General features: G+C 40.6%; 1 long non-coding RNA gene across 1 annotated transcript; it reads right to left on the bottom strand.

The window, feature by feature from the left end:
• Positions 1–475: 475 nt before the first annotated feature.
• Positions 476–3621, bottom strand: LOC132889003 (uncharacterized). Its single transcript, XR_009654992.1, has 3 exons — positions 1022–3621; positions 826–902; positions 476–736 (listed from the first exon to the last, which is right to left on the bottom strand). It is a non-coding gene; the product is annotated as an uncharacterized LOC132889003 (long non-coding RNA).
• Positions 3622–23187: the final 19566 nt, after the last annotated feature.

Below are 23187 nucleotides of genomic sequence, written 5' to 3'. Positions count from 1 at the left end.
TCTTTAAAATGCAAGCATGGAAGTGACTGTAAAATAGCAGTATAAAAGATAATGTCTATGTTAATTTTTGTTTAGGAGATGCAAGTGATGTTTAGTCGTTCTTGAATATTAGGTGTTCTTGAGTTCTTGAATAAACAATCATAAATAGTTCATCTGTGTGGGTTTTGTTATGACAGACAATATACCACTATAGCACTTTACTATAGCACTATAGTATAGTATAGTATAGTATAGTATAGTATAGTATAGTATAGTATAGTATAGTATAGTATAGTATAGCGGGCCTATTTGGGGGGAAAGTCCAGGGCCGTTTTTTGGTGCCAGTCTGTCTCTGCTGATGTTTGAAGCAGATGTTTTTCTAATCATTAAAACATCATGTAAACTCCATGAATTTCCATGGAGGGCTTTTTTTTTTGTAAAGCTGGTGTAGCAGTTCGATAGGGTGAGTGGAGCACAGAGGACGGCAGGACAGAGATCAGGTTTCCAAAAGGGCTTTATTGCCACACTTTTCAGTCTAACAACTTCCAAATGAACAGACACACATCAACATAAGAAGCGTCTAGTTCGGAGATCAGCCCCTCTGCTCTCGCTCTCCCTCCTTAAGTAGGGCGCGGTCACTGGGAAGACACACACAAACAGGTTAATTCATGTCAGGTGTAGTGATTCTGCCACTTACCTTCCCTGACTCTGCCCTCCTGTCACAGACCGGCACTTGACCATGCCCCCGCTGCCACAGCTGGTAAGAGAAAGTTTACAGTTTTCCATCAGTTACTGTTTTTTAATTTCACTTTCAATTAAACAATTCCCCTAACCAGTGTTCTGTACCTGTTGTTATTTCTCCAGATGAGACTCACAGACACAGGAAACGTCTTCTCTCACATTCACAGTGGCGACTTTAGAGTCTGCAGGAGACACAACTGATTTAAGTCTGTCCTTTACATATGAAGTCAAACTGAAAAACTCTCCAATGTTTGTTTATAAAAATACAGCTTTAGGGTGAAAAACCCACATGCGCTGTTACCTGAACAACAGTTTCTGTTTTTTTTGGGCGTGTCCCATACAGTGTAGGAGCACAACAGGCCCAGTGAGGTAATAAAAGCAGGGAGCGGCGGTATGACGTGAGTCACTGAAGAACTATTGAAGTGACTGAACTATGTCTAGACTGGTCTGGGAGTCCAGGACAGGAATTAGACTCCTGATGATGTCACAGCGAGGTGAAAACATAAACATCAGAAAATGACTTAAACCACTAACAATCACTCCACTCACACATACGAAACACAAGCAAGTCCGCATTATTATAATCTGAGAATGGGTTTTGTGTACAACACTGATAGGAGGAGAAAGAGAAAAAGGGAGGAACGTTACAGAATGTGGGTTAAAAATAATAAATTGCCTCAAAATTGAAAGACGACTCTGTTGATGAGATCAGCACACTGTGTGAAGTTCAGTTTACTGTTGTTCCGTCCATTATAAAAGTATAAGGAGTGAAATTCTTTGGCTCAGACTCCTGCCATAGCAGCATGAGCGAATACAATAAAATAAAAACCTAAAAAAAAAACAATAATACAAATAAAAAGAGAGTAAATCAACAACACCGAGAGAACACGGGACAATATACGAGACAGAGAAAAAAAATGATGCAGCAGTAATTTTGAGAATGTCCTAAAAGATAAAGATTTAAATCTGATGATGAAATATATATATTTACTTCACCTATATTACATCAATAAATCAGGACAATGACACAATAAATCATATATTTCTGTCCACATTCACTGGATATGAGCAATCGCATGCTCTGATTGGCTACTCTACTACTAGGATATCGGCTCATATACCGTGAGTAGAGAAAAACAAAATGGTGGCGCGTGTTGCTGAACCAACCGAGGACAAAATAAAAACTCTACTCGAAAACAAAACCACAAACAATACAAAACAGCAACAAAATATGGAATATTTGGAATAAGTATTTGATGGTAAGCACATCTTTTTTTATTTAAGAATTATCATTCTCGCATTTTTCACAAATTGCTCCTGTCATTTCACCGATTTGTTTACATTCTAAGTAGAAATGATTTTGTCAGACATTTTGTATATAGTTTTTATCAAATTTTCAAAAAAATAAAAATGCTCTGTTTCTCAAAATCCAGTGAATGTGGATAGAATAAAACAGTTATTCCACTTAATCTCGGTGCTACGCGCCTCATCACCCATCAGCTCATGTACAACTCGATTTCAGGGAATAACTGTTAAACTTACACACACAGGTTACTGATTACAAAATGTTCCTCCTACATATAAATGTCATTCTGTCAAAGAGATCAGGAGATGCGATTCTGAATAACTGCAGTGACTCACACCATCATCATTCTTATCTCGAGATATTTTTAGACAGGAATTCCCTCTGACTGCATTTAATGCGTGTGAATCATTTAGAGTTCTTCAGTAAGGCCTGAGTCTGATCATCCTGTCTGACATCACTAGGAGCTTTTTATTCTCACAAAACTTTACTGTAAAGTAATGACACAATGACATACTCAAACTTTCTAAGTATTACCAGATGATCATCACAGAGGATGGGATTTCACTCTGTCTGTCTGTTTGTTCTGTTCACACACGTGACCTGTGGAACCACTTCCTGTTTTGTCTGTGACGATTCTTCCTGTTTTCAACCGAAACTGGAGGATTACACAACTGCACGTGCTCCATTCTTCTAGGACACGCCCACCAATGTGAGGGAACTCCTGGTATCCAGGGAACAGCTGGACTGTTATTACTGTCAAGTAGTTTTTATTCAATTAAAAGCAGAAGTGTGATGTTTTGGTGAAAGTTATCATGAGTTACATGTGAAATGTTTTAAATCTTAAATGAATTCAGAACCAAACAAACACACTGCCAATAGAATTAAAGGCTTGTTGTCCTGTATAAAGCTTTTAATTATTTTTACAGTATATTTGTTTTGGTTCTGAACTCATTCAGGATGTAAAGGATTTCACATTTACAGCACAGAGTTCATAATAAATCAGGAATAAATCAGTTCTGTCTCCTGCAGCCTCCAAAGTCCACACGCTGATTCTGAGAAGAGTTTCATTCCGTGTCCATGAAGCTGATCAGCACAAATAATGACATTCGAGAGAAAACACTGTAGAAGACAGAAAATGATGGAAATGTATAAACTTACCCACATTAACTTGAAACCCATCTGTGGAGTTTACATGAAGTGTGGAGAATTATTAAAGCATGTGGAGAAACAGGTCATTAAACAGACGCCACGTGAGGAGAAATCACCCTGACAATCCCTGTGCTCTCATCTGATCATCACTTCATCATTACCTTTTTTCCTTCCTCATATCAGTCGCTCCGCCCAATGAGGAGACGGAAAATCAGGAGGAAATCAGAAGGTTCTTATTCGTCCGAAGCAGCACTTTTAAGTCAAGTTTATTTTTATAGCAATTTTAACAATAGACATTGTCGCAAAGCAGCTTTACAGAATTTTAATGACTTTAAATATGACCTAATTTTATCCCTAATCTATCCCCAATGATCAAGCCTGTGGCGAGGAAAACCTCCCTCAGATGACACGAGGAAGAAACCTTGAGAGGAACCAGACTCAAAAGGGAGCCCATCCTCATCTGGGTCATAACAGACAACGTGACTATAACATTTTTAACAGTTTTAACATGAAGTCAGTTTTGTTGAAGTTATAAACTGTTCACTGATGGAAACTTGAGTGTAAAACTGTTCATGACAACTGCAGTCCTAAAGTTAGCAAGTCAGCTGTAGTCCTAAAGTAGTTGATGATGATGATAGTTTATTTCAAATGTAAACAAACAATGAATAAATAAGCAGATAACAAGAAAAACAAAACAGCATTTGCAACAAAAACACGTAAAAAGCCACTAAATTAGAAAATAAACCTTAAATAATATAGGTAATAATAAGTAATAAGTAAAAACTTATTTAATCCCACCCCTCTACTTTAGTCAATATAAATTGATTATCGAGCTTCCTTATATATATATATATATATATATATATATATATATATATATATATATATATACAACCCGGATTCCAAAAAAGTTGGGACAAAGTAGAAATTGTAAATAAAAATGGAATGCAATAATTTATAAATCTCAAAAACTGATATTGTATTCACAATAGAACATAGACAACATATCAAATGTTGAAAGTGAGACATTTTGAAATTTCATGCCAAATATTGGCTCATTTGAAATTTCATGACAGCAACACATCTCAAAAAAGTTGGGACAGGGGCAATAAGAGGCTGGAAAAGTTAAAGGTACAAAAAAGGAACAGCTGGAGGACCAAATTGCAACTCATTAGGTCAATTGGCAATAGGTCATTAACATGACTGGGTATAAAAAGAGCATCTTGGAGTGGCAGCGGCTCTCAGAAGTAAAGATGGGAAGAGGATCACCAATCCCCCTAATTCTGCGCCGACAAATAGTGGCGCAATATCAGAAAGGAGTTCGACAGTGTAAAATTGCAAAGAGTTTGAACATATCATCATCTACAGTGCATAATATCATCAAAAGATTCAGAGAATCTGGAAGAATCTCTGTGCGTAAGGGTCAAGGCCGGAAAACCATACTGGGTGCCCGTGATCTTCGGGCCCTTAGACGGCACTGCATCACATACAGGCATGCTTCTGTATTGGAAATCACAAAATGGGCTCAGGAATATTTCCAGAGAACATTATCTGTGAACAAAATTCACCGTGCCATCCGCCGTTGCCAGCTAAAACTCTATAGTTCAAAGAAGAAGCCATATCTAAACATGATCCAGAAGCGCAGACGTCTTCTCTGGGCCAAGGCTCATTTAAAATGGACTGTGGCAAAGTGGAAAACTGTTCTGTGGTCAGACGAATCAAAATTTGAAGTTCTTTATGGAAATCAGGGACGCCGTGTCATTCGGACTAAAGAGGAGAAGGGCGACCCAAGTTGTTATCAGCGCTCAGTTCAGAAGCCTGCATCTCTGATGGTATGGGGTTGCATTAGTGCGTGTGGCATGGGCAGCTTACACATCTGGAAAGACACCATCAATGCTGAAAGGTATATCCAGGTTCTAGAGCAACATATGCTCCCATCCAGATGACGTCTCTTTCAGGGAAGACCTTGCATTTTCCAACATGACAATGCCAAACCACATACTGCATCAATTACAGCATCATGGCTGCGTAGAAGAAGGGTCCGGGTACTGAACTGGCCAGCCTGCAGTCCAGATCTTTCACCCATAGAAAACATTTGGCGCATCATAAAATGGAAGATATGACAAAAAAGACCTAAGACAGTTGAGCAACTAGAATCCTACATTAGACAAGAATGGGTTAACATTCCTCTCCCTAAACTTGAGCAACTTGTCTCCTCAGTCCCCAGACGTTTACAGACTGTTGTAAAGAGAAAAGGGGATGTCTCACAGTGGGAAACATGGCCTTGTCCCAACTTTTTTGAGATGTGTTGTTGTCATGAAATTTAAAATCACCTAATTTTTCTCTTTAAATGATACATTTTCTCAGTTTAAATATTTGATATGTCATCTATGTTCTATTCTGAATAAAATATGGAATTTTGAAACTTCCACATGATTGCATTTCGTTTTTATTTACAATTTGTACTTTGTCCCAACTTTTTTGGAATCGGGGTTGTATATATATATATATATATATATATATATATATATATATATATATATATATATATATATATGAGTGATTCCACGCTTTTGGGTACTGAAATGGGGACATGAACTTATTTTTAAAAATTCACCTAAAACCATTTCTTTTTTTTACCATCAGGTCACAAAACATGTAATCTTTAATGAATGATATGTTAAAAGATAACTTTAATTTTCTGAGATGTAATAAAAACATATTTATATGCCAAAGTCAGAACGTAACAGAAGTGTTGTGCACATATATATTCTCAATTTTAACAATGTAGAATTACTTTTTGAAACATAGGAAGGTGATGTTTAAGCAAATATAATTAATAAACATGTGTAGTAGAATAAACATACACATTCTTTCAATAAGATTAACATGGTATATAGCTAGATTGTAATTAATTTGTAACAGATGCGAGATGGACAATCGTAACAGAAGTAATGTAACAGACATCATTTTGGAACTCATAGGCTTGACTTTGGCATATAAATATGTTTTTATTACATCTCGGAAAATTAAAGTTATCTTTTAACATATCATTCATTAAAGATTACATGTTTTGTGACCTGATGGTAAAGAAAGAAATGGTTTTAGGTGAATTTTTAAAAATAAGTTCATGTCCCCATTTCAGTACCCATAAGCATGGAATCACTCATATATATACACACACACACACACACACACACACACACACACACACACACACACACACATACATACAGTTAGGTCCATAAATATTTGGACAGAGACAACATTTTTCTAATTTTGGTTCTGTACATTACCACAATGAATTTTGAACAAAACAATTCAGATGCAGTTGAAGTTCAGACTTTCAGCTTTAATTCAGTGGGTTGAACAAAATGATTGCATAAAAATGTGAGGAACTAAAGCATTTTTTAAACACAATCCCTTCATTTCAGGGGCTCAAAAGTAATTGGACAAATTAAATAATTGTAAATAAAATGTTCATTTCTAATACTTGGTTGAAAACCCTTTGTTGGCAATGACTGCCTGAAGTCTTGAACTCATGGACATCACCAGACGCTGTGTTTCCTCCTTTTTAATGCTCTGCCAGGCCTTTACTGCAGTGGTTTTCAGTTGCTGTTTGTTTGTGGGCCTTTCTGTCTGAAGTTTAGTCTTTAACAAGTGAAATGCTGCTCAATTGGGTTGAGATCAGGTGACTGACTTGGCCATTCAAGAATATTCCACTTCTTTGCTTTAATAAACTCCTGGGTTGCTTTGGCTTTATGTTTTGGGTCATTGTCCATCTGTATTATGAAACGCCGACCAATCAGTTTGGCTGGATTTGAGCACACAGTATGTCTCTGAATACCTCAGAATTCATCCGGCTGCTTCTGTCCTGTGTCACATCATCAATAAACACTAGTGACCCAGTGCCACTGGCAGCCATGCATGCCCAAGCCATCACACTGCCTCCGCCGTGTTTTACAGATGATGTGGTATGCTTTGGATCATGAGCGGTACCACGCCTTCGCCATACTTTTTTCTTTCCATCATTCTGGTCGAGGTTGATCTTGGTTTCATCTGTCCAAAGAATGTTCTTCCAGAACTGTGCTGGCTTTTTTTAGATGTTTTTTTTAGCAAAGTCCAATCTAGCCTTTTTATTCTTGAGGCTTATGAGTGGCTTGCACCGTGCAGTGAACCCTCTGTATTTACTTTCATGCAGTCTTCTCTTTATGGTAGATTTGGATATTGATACACCTACCTCCTGGAGAGTGTTGTTCACTTGGTTGGCTGTTGTGAAGGGGTTTCTCTTCACCATGGAAATTATTCTGCGATCATCCACCATTGTTGTCTTCTGTGGGCGTCCAGGTCTTTTTGCATTGATGAGTTCACCAGTGCTTTCTTTCTTTCTCAGGATGTACCAAACTGTAGATTTTGCCACTCCTAATATTGTAGCAATTTCTCGGATGGGTTTTTTCTGTTTTCGCAGCTTAAGGATGGCTTGTTTCACCTGCATGGAGAGCTCCTTTGACTGCATGTTTTCTTCACAGCAAAATCTTCCAAATGCAAGCACCACACCTCAAATCAACTCCAGGCCTTTTATCTGCTTAATTGAGAATGACATAACGAAGGAATTGCCCACACCTGCCCATGAAATAGCCTTTGAGTCAATTGTCCAATTACTTTTGGTCCCTTTAAAAACAGGGTGGCACATGTTAAGGAGCTGAAACTCCTAAACCCTTCATCCAATTTTAATGTGGATCCCCTCAAATGAAAGCTGAAAGTCTGGACTTTATGTCCATTATATAACTATAACTTGAATATGTTTCAGTAAACAGGTAAAAAAAACAAAATTTGTGTCAGTGTCCAAATATATATGGACCTAACTCTGTGTGTGTGCATATATATATACACACACACACACACGTACACTGTATATTACTCATTACTTCAACTATTCAGATATCAATTCTCTATGACTATATCTCATCTCATTATCTGTAGCCGCTTTATCCTGTTCTACAGGGTCGCAGGCGAGCTGGAGCCTATCCCAGCTGACTACGGGCGAAAGGCGGGGTTCACCCTGGACAAGTCGCCAGGTCATCACAGGGCTGACACATAGACACAGACAACCATTCACACTCACATTCACACCTACGGTCAATTTAGAGTCACCAGTTAACCTAACCTGCATGTCTTTGGACTGTGGGGGAAACCGGAGCACCCGGAGGAAACCCACGCGGACACGGGGAGAACATGCAAACTCCACACAGAAAGGCCCTCGCCGGCCACGGGGCTCGAACCCAGACCTTCTTGCTGTGAGGTGACAGCGCTAACCACTACACCACTGTGCCGCCTAGGACCAGTCTTAGCAGAACAAATCCCGGATCCAGGAACATCTGCTGAAAATCTGGGCAATTTGATAGATAATAATTCTTTTTCAATGTTCCTTACAGCAGTGGAAGAAAAAGAAATTGTTGATATTGTTGGGAAATGTCTGGATGAAAAAATCTACCAACTGTGATGACATTGACATGATGATATTGAAAAATGTTATTGATGGGATATCCAAGCCATTCACATATATATGCAATTTGTCATTTCTAACTGGTACATTTCCAAACAGAATGAAAACAACAAAAGTCATTCCTCTGTACAAAACTGGGAGCAAACACCACTTCACAAACTACAGACCTGTCTCACTACTTCCGCAATTCTCCAAAATTCTTGAAAAACTTTTCAATAACCGATTGGATAAATTTATTGACAAACATAATCTACTTAGTCAATATGGATTTAGAGCACATAGATCAACATCACTGGCTTTAATAGAATTAGTTGAAGAAATCAATTCCATAGAGCAGAAAAAACATGCAGTTGGAATATTCATTGATTTAAAGAAAGCATTTGATACAATAAATCATGACATATTAATAAAAAAAACTGGAACGATATGGCATCAGGGGTATAGTTTTAAACTGGGTTAAAAGCTATTTAAGTAACAGGAGACAGTTTGTGAAGCTGGGAGATTGTTCTTCCTCATGTTTGGACATAACTTGTGGTGTTCCCCAGGGGTCAGTGTTAGGACCAAAGTTTTTTATACTATATATCAACGACATATGTAGTGTATCTAAAGTAATGAAGCTTGTCTTGTTTGCTGACGATACAAATATCCTCTTTTCTGGTGATAATTTAATGGAACTATTGCAGGAGATCACAACAGAAATAAGTAAATTAATAACATGGTTCAACAGCAACAAATTATCATTAAACTTGAACAAATCCAAAGTAATATTATTTGGTAACAACAAAACAAACACACAAATAAATATTCAAATAGATGGGGTTATTATAGAAAGAGTTAAGGAAATCAAATTTCTTGGAACAACTATTGATGAAAAACTCAGCTGGAAACCACATAAAAAACATACAATCCAAAGTATCAAGAAGTATTGCAATATTAAACAAAGTCAAACAGTTTCTAGATCACAATTCACTCCAGAGTCTTTACTGTTCCCTGATTTCACCTTATTTAAGTTACTGTGCAGAGGTATGGGGCAATAATTACAAAAATGCAATACATTCATTATTCATTCTCCAAAAAAGAGCAATAAGAATTATACACAAGGCTGGTTATCGGGATCATACAAATACATTATTCTTACAGTCAGAAATACTGAAATTTGCAGATCTGGTGGACTATCAAACAGCACAAATATTATTCAAAGCAAACAATAATCAGCTACCACATAATATTCAAAAACTGTTCACTGAAAGAGAAGGGAGTTATAATTTAAGGGGTTTATTTAAATTTAAAAATTATAGGGTGCGCACAACCAAGGAAAGTTTTTGTATTTCTGTTTGTGGGGTGAAGCAGTGGAACAGTTTAAATGAGGAGCTCAAGGGATGTCCAGACATGAAGTGGTTTAAAAAGATGTACAAAAATTTGATTTTCACAAGGTATAAGGATGAAGGGGATTAATCATAACTGGCTGTTTATTGTGTAAATTTTCTTTTTTTCTTTTTTGAGTTTTCATCTACTGTATTTGTTTTGTTTTTATTTTGTTCTCCATTGTGAGTGTGGTATTTGTAGTAAACTTGTGTGTAGACAGATGGATATACATATATAATTAATTAATTATATGATATAGTCATGGGCGGCACGGTGGTGTAGTGGTTATCACTGTCGCCTCACAGCAAGAAGGTCTGGGTTTGAACCCGTGGCCGGCGAGGGCCTTTCTGTGTGGAGTTTGCATGTTCTCCCCGTGTCCGCGTGGGTTTCCTCCGGGTGCTCCGGTTTCCCCCACAGTCCAAAGACATGCAGGTTAGGTTAACTGGTGACTCTAAATTGAGCGTAGGTGTGAATGTGAGTGTGAATGGTTGTCTGTGTCTATGTGTCAGCCCTGTGATGACCTGGCGACTTGTCCAGGGTGTACCCCGCCTTTTGCCCAGAGTCAGCTGGGATAGGATCCAGCTCGCCTGCGACCCTGTAGAACAGGATAAAGCGGCTACAGATAATGAGATGAGAAGAAAAGTAAAGGCTCAGCTTTAATTTCAATTTGTTTATAGACTTCTTTCAGCTGTTCCTGTTTGGGATCGCCCCAGTGGAATATGTCCCTCCATCTTGTCCTGTCACACCAACTGTCCTCATGTCCTCCTTCACCACATCCATAAATCTCATCTTTGGTCTTCCTCTTTTCCTTCTACCTGCAACTCCATCTCCACCATTCTGTTCTCCTGGATCTTTCCTCTGTATGTGTTCAAACCATCTCAACCTTGTGTAGGAACAGTCACAGTCCATCTAGAAACTACAGATCCCATCAACCAACTTCCGCGATGACCTATGTCACGCCTGGGCGGGATTTCCTACGTCACATCCTCCCTGAAGGCATAAGTAACTAAGGCACACTTCCGTCTTCCTCTTTGGTGCTGTGAATCTCGCCGCGGACCGGCGCGTTCTACAGACATAAAGAGGCACTCTCTCCTCAGAAACCCAAGATAAAAACATCTTTCTTGTAAGTAAAAGAGATTTAGTGCACTTTCATTTACCACTGGGCACGGTAAACTTCCAAAATCGCGCGGTCTAACTCAGATTGAGTTACAACCGGTTTCCTTTCATTTGTTCATTATAAGTAACGTTACGACTGCAGCCCAAAGCAGTTAATTAAAAGTTAGAAGCGACTGGATTCCTTCTGACTAAAGCGCTGTGCACATTGTTTGATCAGAGACTCTTCCTCATGAATGCTGAAGTTTGGACCAAGAATCCTCTGATTTTCACGGAAGCAACCCACATGCTTCGGTGAACTCCAGAAGTTTCGGAACATCTCCATAATCTTGCATATAAGCAAGATACTGGAAGTAAGGCTGGCATTTTTGGACAAAAAGACTAGTCTTAGGAAGTAGCTTTATGAAGTAGTGTGAATTTAAACTCAGGAACGGTTTAATTGTGTACACTGTAGACACTCAGGGTGTTGAATTGATCATTGTTCTATTTTTGTTCTCTCAATTGTTAATAGATAGGCTTTTGCATGCTTTTGCTATCCTTTCTAACACTTTTAATTTCATCATTACACATATTTTGACCTCATCAAGATTTCAGTAGATTTAGTAATGTTATAAGCTAGTGGGTTAGCTACCACGGCTAATCCCATTGTCTCAGAGCACGAGATAAATCCTAACCTCCCCCACATCTCAGATAACATTCCAAGTCTGAGTTAGCACACACACACACACACACACACACACACACACACACACACACTTTCTCTCCCTCACACACACTCACACACACATACACACACGCACACCAAGTATATGACCATATCATATTTGAATGTTTTCAACTGCTATTACTCATTTAGTATCTTTGTTATAATACATTCAATTATCCTGTTAAACTGTGATTGTTTTTGCCAAAATATATATTTTTGAAGTCACACAATCTAAAAGACCTCCAAATTGCCTTCAGTACTGCATTGGTAGTGATCATAATAATTTGGAATATACCATAACTTAGCTGTTTGATAATTGATTATTAAGCACCAAAATTAAAGGTATTATTAATGAGACTGATTTAATGAAATTGATCACTTAAGACCAATTGCACCCACACTTGCCTCTCTTACTTTGTCTCCAAGTTGTCCTACACGTCCTGTCCCTCTAATATTCTCGTTTTTAATCCTGTCCAACTTTGTCACTCTCAATAAAAATCTCAGCATCTTCAGCTCTGCTCCGTCCAGCTTAGCCTCCTGTCTTATTGTCTCCAAACCAAAGAACATTGCTGCTATTATTACTGTCTTGCACACTTTCACTCTTCCTGGCAACCTTCTGTCACAGATCACTCCTGACATCCTCCTCTCCTCCATCCATTCCAACCCACCTGCACTCTCTTCTTCACTTGTCTTCTGCACTCAACCGTACTTTGTCCAGTTGACCCCAGAGATTTGAAGTCATCTGCTTTGGCCACCTCTATTCCTTGCAGCTGTACCATTCCACTGTCCTCACCCTCACACACATGTTCTCTGTCTTTCTCCTACTGACCTTCATTCCCCTTCTCTCTAGTCCACACCTCCACATCTCTAAGTTTTCTTCCACTTGATCTCTGTTCTCGCTACAGATCACAAGATCGTCTGCAAACATCAGTGTCCATGGGGCCTCGTGCCTGATGTCATCTGTCAACCTGTCTATTATCACTGCAAATAGGAAAGGGGTTAGGGTCGAGCCCTGGTGCAATCCAAGATCCACCTTCAATGCCTCTGTCATTCCCACTGCACAGCTCACCGCTTTCACACTGTTCACATCCTGCACCAATCTCACACACTTCTCCACTACTGCTCATTTCTTCAGGCACTGCCACGCCTCCTCTCTTGGCACACTGTCATGGTTACATAAACACCGCCCAAAATAAATGACGTAGACTTAAATGATAGGTGCAAACTGACGAAATGCATTCCAATCTTGAAATGAAGGGGCGGGGCAGGGTGTGTCACAGGGCACTAAAAGAAGGCACCAGACAACTCTCAGCCCCAGAGTGAAAGAACGCAGTGCGGACAGCGGTTCTGTGTTACTGATGGTGAGTCTGTGTTCCCCCCCAACCTGCCTGAAGTGGGATATGAGAGTGAAAGCTCGGAGGAGTTCAGCACTGACTCTCTCTCTCCTTCTTCTCCTCCTTGTGCTGGATGGTGTTTCCTCTTACAGTAAGTCTCCTTTTATTCCAGCTTTCTGCTTCCAGCTCACATCAACCGCTTTATTTTCATTACACTGCTGCTTATGGAGAGAACTCAAACTGTTCTCCATCAACTCTAAACTGTACAATCTACTCCAACCTCTACATTATTATCATTTTCACACGAGCTATTCTTAACGTTTCCATTCTCAATACAAATCACTACAAGTTCTCATAATTTTATCCACAGTTTTATTTATTCTATTCATTATGGATTTGCCATTATTTATATTTATTATGCACAGCTTTAATGTAAATAAGGGTCAGCTTTTGAAACGCTGTTTATTATTATTATTATTATTATTATTATTATTAATCTGAGGGATGAAGCCTAATGAGGGTTAATTAATATCTTCAGTTGGAAACCTTAACAGAGAAACCCAGTGAAGAACTCAGTAAGCGGAGAATAAGGAGAGAAATCTCACTGAGTGTGGGAGCAGAACCCTCCAGCAGACAGACAGGTTCCTCCAGTGTTCTCTCTGGGGGTGGGGCGTGGGGGGGTGAGGGGGCGGGGGTGAGAAAGAGCTCAGTGGAATTCCAGTGTGGGTTTCAGTGTGAGTCTGTCTGTGTGTGTGTGTGTGTGTGTGTGTGTGTGTGTGTGTGTGTGTGTGTGTGTGTGTGTGTGTGTGAGAAACCGCTGATCGAACCCCTACTGGATTCTGGCTGCTCATAAAGTGTTGATTTAAAAGATGGCGTCTGTGTGATCAGTACAGTTCAAAACACTCTACAATAAGATCATCGATAAACAACGTGCTGATAAATTCAACACCTGAGAACTAATATGCTCCAGTAAACTCGTTTAGCAATCCTACACAGATCTACCGAGGACTCACTTAAGTCATTTATTTGCATTTATTTTTCGGGAAGTTGCAAGTTGGTGTATAAGCACGAGGTTGCTAGTCTAGCTAGCGTGAACTTTTATTATACTGACACTAGTGAAATGTAGACTGAAGTATACCGAACAAGTTTTTTTTTGTTGTTGTTGCTGTAATTCCTCTTCCTTTTGAAACCACTGTAAGATGGTAAAGACTGAAGAGGATATACAAAAAGTGATGCATTCTTATGCTAAAAAATCTTTGACATGCTCGAAGCAAATGCAGCTGAGTTGGTTGATCACAATATGCATCTAGCTCTACAAGACACTCCTAAGCCCAAATCAAAGAAATCTAAAACTCGTGCAAGCGACGGTTATGAGAGTGGCGATCCTGAACCTGTGTCAAACTGTCACCTGCTCAAAGTAATGGAGAGAATCGAGAAAATGCAGGAAGAATCTCTTAGGCGTATGTATTCACTTGAGGGAACTGTTAGACAATACGAACTCCATCTGACATGCCACTGAGGCCATTGAGTTCATGGGGAAACAAGTGGAGGACGTTAAGACTGATGTTGCATCCTTGAAAGGCAAAGGTTGCGTATTATAAAAAGAGAACAAAGAACTCCTTGCCAAGTGTAGTGAGCTGGATGCCTATAAGAGGAGGTGGAATCTACGAGTGGCTGGCATTCCGGAGAAGAAAGGCGAAAACATCAGACAGAACATCATCGACCTTTTCCATCAGATCTCACCCGAGATCGCGGGTCAGCTCGCCTTCTCCGTGGATGTTGTCCATAGATTGGGTCCCCGCTCCGATGGCACACAACAATTCAACCGACGCATCATCGTACAGTTCCTGTCTCGCGCACACAGGGACAAGATCTGGAGTGACGCCAGAACCACCAAGATTCTCCGTGACAAAAACATTAAGATATTTGAAGACCTGACACAGGAGATAAAGGACACTAGAAAGAAATTGTGGCCACTGGTAGAGAAGGCGAGGAAAGAAGGGAAGCAAGCAGGCTTCCGAGGGAGCTTTGCTTACATCGAGGGTAATAGGGTCACAAACTAAAATTGTGATTGATGGTATTTGCCACTTTGCTGTTATTGCAAACATCTATGACCAACATTTGCTCCTTGAGTAGAGACACTTATGCATATCTCAGTCACTCACAGGCAGGGGCGGATCTAGAAAAATATTAATGGGGTGGCAAGAGGGGGGCAGGAATTTGAGGGGTGGCAACGTATTACAGATGTATATATACTAAATTTAATCACAGTTATCACAGTTTGATGACAAATAGTATGTACACACCACAAAAGGGCATGGGCTGCCATTTACAAACTCATACAGACAAACTTAATCTCATGCTTTTATTGTTCACGAAGAACACACATTCTCAGATGAGGTCTATACCGTTTCTGGACAGTTTTATACTGTATATGCAAAAGAACAGACACTAAAAAACAACAACAATAACAACACTGCTTCAAGTTCAGCATGATTTAAACCATTTACACCAGTGTCACATTTTATAGGCCGTAAGGTGAACCTCAAAAAGTCCTTCCGAAAAGGGATCCCGCTCCGACCTCTCCGAACCGCACACGCTTCAGTTCATAAAAAAGAATGAGTTGTGGTAAGATTACAACAAAACAGTTCGCGTCACAGAATTGCACTCATTTCTTAAATCGCAACATTTAATGAAGAACTAGTATCTCCAAGGAGTATGTACATATTCGGCAGGTGTAATAACACTTTGGCTCGCGAGAGGTGGCACGTTTGAAATGTCATCAGACTGGACGAATCGGGTAGCTGGTAGCTCCCAGCTGTGTTTGGTAAACAGAAGCAGCATGGCAGCCACCGGAGTAGCAGTGCTATCATCCAGCAGTACCGAAGAAGAAGAAAACTCGGCCAAAACTGTTGAAAAAACTAAATCTTCGACACATAAGACTTGTTATATGCACATATCTTCTGTGAAGCATGAAAAAACACAGAATTTCACCAGCATACGGTGGAATACTTACCGAAACAGCCTTCGGCAGTGGCTGGAGTTGAGGGTGAGTGCAGAGACGTATCCGAACATTACAAACACTGTCTTGACTTGGATTTTGATAAAATTCCCGAAGACGCGGCTTTCCATCCCACATGTTACCGGAGGTTCATTGACAAGTGCGAAATTGAAAGAGCAAAAAGGCGTCTCGTGCGAGAGAAAGAGCGGGGAGATGATAAACAAGACCCCCAGACCAGCGAGGTTATCCCTGCAACAGTGACTGGCACGACTCCGACAAGGAAACTTCGTTCCAGATCAAGCCTGCCCATCTCGAGCTCTGGCCCCGTCCTTCCTGCCATCTGTATAATATGCAAGAAAACCTGCAAATATGTCGTCAAGGCTGGCAGACGACAAAAAGAAGCTTTGTCAAATACACAGACTTTAACCACAGGTAAGCTAAAAGGCATCTCACCCTCATCCCCCACTACACAGTAGGTAGTCTATGCAAATGCATCCCATCCCCCAGCACACAGAGAGAGAGAGAGAGAGAGAGAGAGAGTGAGTAGTTGAATGACTACACTGCTACTGACTGCATACAATCTCCTTGCATTTGTCTAATTTGAATGTATGTGTGGATTTATAGTACATTGACGTACAGATGTATGGATGGCTGTATGAATATGGAAAGATGTCTATTGGTTGTACTTTTGCTGGTGTGTGTGTGTGTGTGTGTGTGTGTGTGTGTGTGTGTGTGTGTGTGTGTGTGTGTGTGTGAACTGTGTTGTGTATGTGTGTGGGTGTGAGTAAAATAACATTCCAATACATAACTTCCCCATGCCTATAATAGTCCAATACCATAAATTACCAAAATGCAGTGTTTGAGTTAAGGACTGCCCCCCCTTCTGTCTTAATGCCTGTTGCAAAGATTTTTGACAATAAAGTACACTTTGACTTTAATAGGGTAGTGTGTATGTTTGTATGGATGTCATAGTATGTCTGTGTGCTTTGATGTTAATATGCCACTGAATACCAGTCCACCAGGAAAAATGAAGTCTGACTGTTTGTCTGCCTATCTATCCATCCTTTTTTCTTTTCTTTTGTACAGACTTGTGCAGGTGTTCCAGCTGTTCGAACACAAAGGAAACAGAAGAGAAAGAAGATGATAACTGCCCTGACAATGACAGTGAGGAATAGCATGTCATGTGGTTTTTACCTCTATTCTATTCCAATATCATTATCATTCATTTTATTATGATGTTTATTTATATATGTATACAAGTTTATGCCAGTCAATGTATACTTATGATTGTTTTTATGTGTTGTATATAGTTGTGAGTGAATAAATGAACAAATGAATACCTGAATGTTCCTTATCATTGATAATTAGAAATTATTTCCATTTATTGATAAATGACAACATGAAAAGGTCTACCTTATCACCTGCTTGCATCATTGTTCTTTGTGCTATAAATAAAGCACTGTTTGGAATCCATTTAGCCCACTTTAGAAATACATGAATGGTTATCACTGATAATTAAATTGTTTCCATTTATTGATCAAAATGACAACATGAAAGGTCACTTGCATCATTGTTCTTCGTGCTATAAATAAAGCACTATTTAGAATCCATTTGGCCCACTTTAGAAATACATGAATGATCATTATCATTGATAATTAGAATTATTTCCATTTATTGATCAAAATGACAACATGAAATGTCTGCCTTTATCATCCACTTGCATCATTGTTCTTCGTGCTATAAATAAAGCACTGTTAAGAATCCATTTGGCCCACTTTAGAAGGATATTTTGGGAGATTCCTTTATGTTGGTTACATGTGACAGCACCAAGCAGGCTGTCATTTTTCCAGTTTGTTGTCGTAAATCGGCTACGCAATTGGTTTAGCGCGGTCATGTGGTGTCTCATGGCGTCAAAATCGCATTCCGCTCTGAAGATAATAGTTCTTCAGAAAATGTCTCGATTTAAAAAACGAGCACGATTCTGTGACGCGGAAAATTTGCTATAAGTGTAACATAACTTGGTCCTTTTTATCAGCTAAAGAGCATGTGGCTCAGAGACGCCGGAGCGACCTAAAACGAAAACGGGGTTCACCTTATGGTCTATTATAGTTTTTTTTCCTCACGCTTTGTAAAGGCTCACCAGTGAGCATAACATGAACTTGTCATGCCTACAACAGCTGAATGCGGCGATTTCCATGTTGCTCAGCAAAACGCTTCACAAATTTATCAAGATCTAATGCTTTTGTGCGCTTTGATTCAATGCTGAGTACAGCCAAACTTGATAGAAAAGAGACTGTCATAGTCGACCGCAAATAAGTCTTTATGAGCCAAAATCAGCATCACAACTATGCTAGCACTGTTCATTCATTATAATTTCATTTCTTGATAGATAGTTAATCAGCTTTTACCTCTTTCCTCCCGTGTCTCCTTTCCTCGCGACTCCTGGCTCCCTCGCTTCGCGCCTCTCAATTTTCCAAAACAACCAATCTCTGGCGTTATCTCATGCTGCATTCACCGCAGTCGGACATTGGAAATTCGCGCATGTAAATGTCAAATTGGCCGTAATTTTTCTTTGAATTCGTCGCTGCCAACTGGGGTGGCAAGGCTTTCTTTTAGGGTAGCATTTGCCACCCTATGCCACCCCGGTAGATCTGCCCATGCTCACAGGAAGTTCACAAACACAACTTTTGAAGCTAGGCGGCACGGTGGTGTAGTGGTTAGCGCTGTCGCCTCACAGCAAGAAGGTCTGGGTTCGAGCCCCAGGGCCGGCGAGGGCCTTTCTGTGTGGAGTTTGCATGTTCTCCCTGTGTCCGTGTGGGTTTCCTCCGGGTGCTCCGGTTTCCCCCACAGTCCAAAGACATGCAGGTTAGGTTAACTGGTGACTCTAAATTGAGCGTAGGTGTGAATGTGAATGGTTGTCTGTGTCTATGTGTCAGCCCTGTGATGACCTGGCGACTTGTCCAGGGTGAACCCCGCCTTTCGCCCGTAGTCAGCTGGGATAGGCTCCTGCCCGCCCGCGACCCTGTAGAACAGGATAAAGCGGCTACAGATAATGAGATGAGATGAACTTTTGAAGCTTTTGAGTTTCAATTGAATTAATACCTTAGTCACCAGGTGGTGGCGCCCACATCCTGTGTTATCATGTTGCTTAAAGGAACAGTCCACCGTATTTCCATAATGAAATATGCTCTTATCTGAATTGAGACGAGCTGCTCCAGGCCCGGCGCCATGGGGGGGCGAAAGGGGGCGTCGCCCCTCGTGGCTACAGCCTCGCCCCCTCAACGGAGACTCAGATCACTTAATTATTTTCTTATGAAAATATAATGTATAATAGACGTATTAATAAATCGTAGAATTCAACTGTATTAAGGTAGGATTATTTCAAATAGCCTGAATTTAATATTAACCCTGTTTCAGACATATGTATCAATCCTAACTACTGGGGACTAGTTATTGTGGGTGTACATGTGAAATGCTGACACAGCCGCGCACACACAGACCTGTGATGAGGACAAGGGGAGGGGGCGGGCGGGCGGGCGGGCATTTTACATGCACACTTAGGGGCGCTGCCAGAAATTTTGGGCCCCATGAAAGATTAGAATTTTGGGCCCCTCAACTTTGCCCACCCTCGTCACAATTGCACTATTGTCATTATTTGACTTTTGATAGCCCATGGACCTTGAGTTTGTGACTTTGTTATTACATTTTATGTATTAACCAATGGTTGAAACCAATGGTTTAGAACGTGTGAACATTCCACACACGTAACCATGTCAAACACTTGACTGGTGTCCGTTATTAGTGTAACGGGTTTATTTTTTTCCACTTGCCATTGTGTGTAGTGGTGGGGAAATTCTGCGCTGGCCCTTTAAGAGCGCAGGTAGTTATGGGAACGAGGCGCTGCCTCTTTCAGTTCGGTTTGGAAGTGTAAGTGCCAATGCCACTGGACGTTTGCAGCCCGTCCTCAGCAGTGTATTTGTGTCTCATTTCTTCAGAATAAAAAGACTGGTGAACAACGCAACGTCTGTTACGTTAGCAACACTTTAATATAGCAAACTGTATATGGCGCTCGCTCATTAAAAACTTCAGTCCTAAAGCATTTATGGGTTGTATTGCTGCTTACCTCCTTCTCCAAAGGGGGGTTCAGTGGTTTGGTAGGGCGGAGGTCCCCCTGAGGCTGAATCTGTGCATATTTAGGGCACCCCATTAGTTATGAAACTGGTTATTAGCACTAGTTATTAGCACCAGCATAACGTAATATTTCATCTTGTTTATCACACAAGTCAGTTCAGTTATTAAAATGGAAAAATGTCACTGTACAAACTGTAAAAGTGTTCTCTTGATAGGCTAATCCAACCACGTTCATACTGTTCATTTACCATTCGCTAATATTTTGAACACACATGTGAGCAATAGCTACCTTTCTTTGGGAAAAACTGAGTGACCAGTTGCCTGCCTCTCCGGTCCCTCTCAGCTTTCAGCTGCCTTTCTTTACATTTTAGACAGCCACGCTTCATATTTAGCGATCATAGACTGTACGCACTCCACTGCTGGCTGGCTGCTGCACCGCAACACAGCAGCAAGTAGCGTTGCACTGATCAGCACACAGATTTAACGCATCGCGCTTCTACCAGAACTGGACCGTACCATTTCGCAAAAGGGGGAGGGTTAAATGACAATATGTTGAAGAACTCAAGAAATAGACAACCTTGTTCAATTAGCTCATTTTACCAGATGGAATATTGCATTGTTGTTATTTCAAAAGTCTTATTAAAATCATTAAAAGCATATTATCAGCCCCTTAAAGGGCCCCATGGCAGTGCTGGGCTCCTAGAATTGTTCTAACCTTTCCCCCCCTGGCGGCGCCCATGCGTACACTTACAAGTGCACTGTCTCTGTAATTTGCAGTCAGTTTACGGGAGTAGTCTTTCCCCCACCGAATTAAACGAATTCAATCACAATATTGTGAATCCATTTTCTTTCTTTGTAGGCTAAGTTTATCTCCGTTTATGTTGGTGTATGTGTTAATCACCCACGTGCAATGAACTGGTGCTACAGGTGCTCTAGCCCCTGCCCCTTTTCTGTTTGCTGTCCAAAGTGCCCTTTTCATAGGGACTGTTTTGTTGTTGTTGTTTTTTTTAATATTTGTAAAAGATAAGTTAGCTCCAACATCAATATTCTCTACAATTTGACAATAATATATGAAATTATAGATTTATAAAATAACGTTTTTCTATGTAAATGCGGGCATCAATCCGTGACGTCATGCATTCAGTGAACCTCCGTGCAGAAAGCGCATGCAGGCGGTTGGCAGTGGGAGACGGTGCGAGGAACAGCATGGTGAGGTCACACTGAAAGTCTCCTTTCATTTCTATCTGAACATGCAATATTGTGCAGCTTAGAACACAACAGTAAATGCGTAGGGTTGCTTATCATTTAATGAAGCCGCCGAGGCTATATTTAAACCGTTTGCTCCATCCATTTCATTAACGTGGCAGATTCGGAAACTTTAGTTTGAACGACGGCGTTAATAACATATTCTAGCAGCTTCGAAAACTTAAGGCTGAATGACGACGTCCACAACATATTCTATCAAGCCACACAGAATGTTCAGTTGCAATTGAAATTTAGTTTTGAATAAAGTTAACTTGTGTGAAAAATTTGTTCCAAGTGCTCTTTTTTTGAATGTTGAGCCCCTGCCCCTCCAAAGGTCTTTGCACGGCCCTGGTGTTCATATATGGTCCGCTTTGTGCGCAAATAGCGTAAGAATATGTGTCGTTGATGTCACCCCCCATGCAGCGGGGGTGAAAATTCATCACCTCAGAGTGTTTTGTCCCCTACACGCCTAAACTGGGATCACGGATTAAGTGGTTAGCGTTGACTCGGTGCGAGTCAGGAAGGCTATTACTGGTGCAGCCACGGGGTCTGTTGATTTTTTTAAATTATGATTTTGGCCGCCGAGCCAAGTACCTTAGACTTGCATTGACGTTTTGTTTTCATGCCGCGGAGCTATTTGTATGTATTTTAAATTTAAAGGACTTGCCTGTAGGTTTGCGTGTGTTGTTTTATGTTTGGCATCTTTCCAGTTGCCTGTGAGAAAATCGGAGAGGAGGCTTAACAGGTGGGCACGGGGGTTGCTAAAGCGCAACTGCCCTGGTAATATGCCACATGATTTTCCCGGACTAAAGCAACCTGCGGGGCCGTGGTTTTGTGGTTGGCGCAGTTAATTGTTTGAAACACGTTGTCAGACCACCATCACTACTACACACTATATGAAAAATATTTGCCCCCTTGCGATTTCTAATTGCCCCCTTAATAAACTGTTCCTGGCGCCAGGCCTGAGCTGCTCCGTACCTCTCCGAGCTTTGCGCGACCTCCCAGTCAGTCAGACGCAGTCAGATGCGCTGTCACTCCTGTTAGCAATGTAGCTAGGCTCAGTATGGCCAATGGTATTTTTTGGGGCTGTAGTTAGATGCAACCAAACTCTTCTGCGTTTTTTCTGTTTACATAGGTTTATATGACCAGTGACATGAAACAAGTTCAGTTACACAAATTGAAACGTAGCGATTTTCTATGCTATGGAAAGTGCGCACTATAATGACAGGCGTACTAACACCTTCTGCGCGCTTCGACAGCGCATTGATATCTGAGCTCCGTATCAATGCACTGCCGAAGCGCGCAGAAGGTGTTAGTACGCCTGTCATTATAGTGCGCACTTTCCATAGCATAGAAAATCGCTACGTTTCAATTTGTGTAACTGAACTTGTTTCATGTCACTGGTCATATAAACCTATGTAAACAGAAAAAACGCGGAAGAGTTTGGTTGCATCTAACTACAGCCCCAAAAAATACCATTGGCCATACTGAGCCTAGCTACATTGCTAACAGGAGTGACAGCGCGTCTGACTGCGTCTGACTGACTGGGAGGTCGCGCAAAGCTCGGAGAGGTACGGAGCAGCTCGTCTCAATTCAGATAAGAGCATATTT

This window comes from Neoarius graeffei, chromosome 7, assembly GCF_027579695.1.
Source record: "Neoarius graeffei isolate fNeoGra1 chromosome 7, fNeoGra1.pri, whole genome shotgun sequence".
Taxonomy (NCBI): Eukaryota; Metazoa; Chordata; class Actinopteri; order Siluriformes; family Ariidae; genus Neoarius; species Neoarius graeffei.
Note: the sequence above shows the minus strand (reverse complement) of the source record. Positions and strands in the feature narration are given on the sequence as shown.